Consider the following 4151-nt stretch of genomic DNA (forward strand, 5'->3'; position numbering starts at 1 on the left):
AGATAGATAGATAGATAGATAGATAGATAGATAGATAGATAGATAGTAGATAGATAGATAGATAGATAGATAGTAGATAGATAGATAGATAGATAGATAGATAGATAGATAGATAGATAGATAGATAGATAGATAGATAGATAGATAGCAGATAGATAGATAGATAGATAGCAGATAGATAGATAGATAGATAGATAGATAGATAGATAGATAGATAGATAGATAGTAGATAGATAGATAGATAGATAGATAGATAGACAGACAGACAGACAGACAGACAGACAGACAGACAGATAGATAGATAGATAGATAGATAGATAGATAGATAGATAGATAGATAGATAGATAGATAGATAGATATATAGATAGATAGATAGATAGCAGATAGATAGATAGATAGATAGATAGATAGATAGATAGATAGATAGATAGATAGATATATAGATAGATAGCAGATAGATAGATAGATAGATAGTAGATAGATAGATAGATAGATAGATAGATAGATAGATAGATAGTAGATAGATAGATAGATAGATAGATAGTAGATAGATAGATAGATAGATAGACAGACAGACAGACAGACAGACAGACAGACAGATAGTAGATAGATAGATAGATAGATAGATAGATAGATAGATAGATAGATAGATAGATAGATAGATAGATAGCAGATAGATAGATAGATAGATAGATAGATAGATAGATAGATAGATAGATAGTAGATAGATAGATAGATAGATAGATAGATAGATAGATAGATAGATAGATAGTAGATAGATAGATAGATAGACAGACAGACAGACAGACAGACAGACAGACAGACAGACAGACACAGACAGACAGACAGACAGACAGACAGACAGACAGACAGACAGACAGATAGATAGATAGATAGATAGATAGATAGATAGATAGATAGATAGATAGATAGATAGATAGATCGATAGATAGATAGATAGATAGTAGATAGATAGATAGATAGATAGATAGATAGATAGATAGATAGATAGATAGATAGATAGATCGATAGATAGATAGATAGATAGTAGATAGATAGATAGATAGATAGATAGATAGATAGATAGATAGATAGATAGATAGATAGATAGATAGATAGATAGATAGTAGATAGATAGATAGATAGATAGATAGATAGATAGATAGATAGATAGATAGATAGATAGATAGATAGATAGATAGATAGATAGATAGATAGATAGATAGATAGATCGATCGATCGATAGATATATGAGGAAGCTTCTGTACAGTCACAGAATATTTTGTTATTTATCCAGAGTGTTTGTAGAAAAATAGAATATAGAGCTTTGCTCAGAATGCTCAGAGTTATCTGATATAGACTGAATGATAAGTTTGTGTGCCAGTGTAACAGTGAGAGGTGAGAGTGCAGACCTTAGAAGAATGTAGCACAGACTCTGTAATGAACCTGTATATATTTAGAGTCGGGAACTACTGAAGAAACAGAGGTGAGAAACATACACCACCCACCCCATCTGAAACAAGCTGCCAGTCTTTGCTTTGTGTTGTTAGTAACCCTATTATGGGTATCATGAACTCCAGAACTTACACCTAATGTTAACTAATATTTCCAAAGAAGTTTATTTATCTATAACTTATATTATAGCTTTATTTTAGTTTATTTCTAGAATTTACAGAACTAATTAGCACCTGGAAAATCAATGCTCTGAAGACGATGAATATTCTCTCTGACTTTTTAAATGTATGTTTTGCTAGGATCATTTCTGGAGTCATTCCAGCAAAGCCGCTTTTCCATTCCATTAGAATAACATAATAATGGTATCATCAGTCAATCTCTAGTGAATACAATTACTAAAACAGTAAATAACACCATTTCATCAGAGAGAAAGATTATATGGAATAACACACAGACTTGCACATGTGGAAACATGCAGGGTGCACGCGCATAAGACCTCAAGTTATTTTTGTGAACTCTTCCCTTTGGGTGGCTTTAATGGTGTGCTGTATGGGAAAATGAGCCTTTAGGGAACTTAAAAGCCCTGTAGGTCTGGATCACATTCCAGCTCTCGCTGTGTCTGTGCCTGTCTAATACTGTTACACTCTCCAGAACCTCATGTTATCTTCACACATATACAGCACTGTCCCAGAGGAAAAAAAATACTACTCAGAGTTTGTTCAAAAGATTTAATGGAATTGTGTCATAGAAGTATCACCTTTCTCTTACAATTCATCTGGAGATATAAAAATAGACAAATGAGGCAACTGTTGATATACAGTAGGAATTTAGACCTATACAATTAATGTGATTTGACCTTTATTTGAAGAAATGATTGAGTTTCACCCCATAATAAGAACTATACTTTAGCATATTTTCAGTATAGTACTTATTACAGAAATAATATACTGTGTGATGTGAATGTAATGTTTTTGGACACTTACTTGTATATTTTAATTACAATTAAATGAAAATGTATACTAGTTTAAATTTGTATTAAATACATTTAGTTGAACTCCTTTTTTGACTCACTTTGACTTTAATACATCTTTATATGTCATTTAATAATTACTTCTGTTTCCTTATGAAATATGGTTAAAGTTTACTGCAAAATATACTGACAAGCATTTATGGAAAACTAAAACATATACACGTAAAGTACTTTGTATTTATCCTAAATATAATACTGACTCTACAAAACTGCAACATCTTAATGGCAAATACACAAATATATGACAAACAAAATGATGTTTAAATTAGAGCTGTCAAATGATTAATCGCGATTAATCGCATCAAAAATAAAGGTTTGTATATATAAATACACACACATACTGTCAGTCCTCTGCCGTGTGTGTCATGTGTTCCAGCCTCATGTTTCCATATTTGGTTTGTTTCCTGTCCTTGTCTAATGTGATCATTAGTTAATTCTGTTTCAGTTGTGTTTGTGTAATTAACCTGTGTATTTATAGTCCTGTCTATTCAGTTTGACTTCGCCTGTCTGTCAGCCTTGCCCTGCCTTGCCCTGATGTCTACATTAAAGACTGTTCATGTGAGTTTACTCCTCGTCTCTGTGTTCTTGTATCGTCCTCGTGTGTGCACCGTGACACATACAATATATATATTGAAAATATTTACATGTATTTACACACACACACATATATATATTTAGTGCTATCAAACGATTAATCGCATCCAAAATAAAAGTTTTTGTTTAGATAATATGTGTGTGTACTGTGTATATTTATTATGTATATAAATACAAACACATGCATGTATATATTTAAGAAAAATATGTTATGTTTATATATTTATAGAAAATATAAGATTATAAATGTAAATATTTTCAAAATATATACTGGTTGTGTGTGTATTTATATATACATAATAAATATACACAGTACTCATACATATATTATGTAAACAATAACTTTTATTTTGGATGCGATTAATCGCAATTAATTGTTTGACAGCACTAATATATATATATATATATATATATATATATATATATATATATATATATTTACTGTAATATATACAATTATTTAAAGATGTATTTATAAAGTGTATCTATATTGCCATAATAGAAATACACAAAACACACACACACACATTATGCAAACAATTATTATTATTATTTTTTTTACTTTTAATATTATTTTGGATGCAAATGCGATTTGACAGCACTAACATACATGCTTGTCAGTACATTTAGCAGAGCACTTTAAGCATATTTCAAAGACAATAGAAGTAATTATGAAGTTACATATAAGGAGGACTTAAGTCCTGCTTAGGTGGGTCAAACTGCATTTTATGCAATCCATCCCATGTGATTTCAGGAGTGCAGTATTTGTCTGGTTAGTTGCTCATAGCAGCCACAATGAGGTGGAATGTAGAACCTTATGCAGAATATTTTCTAGACCACTGATATGACCAGAGTCTTCATCTTTAAATGTAAACTGCTTTGACAGTGGAAAAAGTTAATCTCCACAGAGATCTCATTTGTGTTTTTTTTACAATGGGGTCTCAATGCAGGCCACTGGGTGGAGCACTGGTCTCCAACACACACATACACAGTGTGCAGGGGGAGTGTCAGTGGGTAAGAGGAAGGCAGCTGGCACGCAGCTGATTTGTCTGGAGGGTTTCACAGGAAAGT

Source organism: Barbus barbus (assembly GCF_936440315.1).
Source record: "Barbus barbus genome assembly, chromosome: 46".
NCBI classification, from domain to species: Eukaryota; Metazoa; Chordata; class Actinopteri; order Cypriniformes; family Cyprinidae; genus Barbus; species Barbus barbus.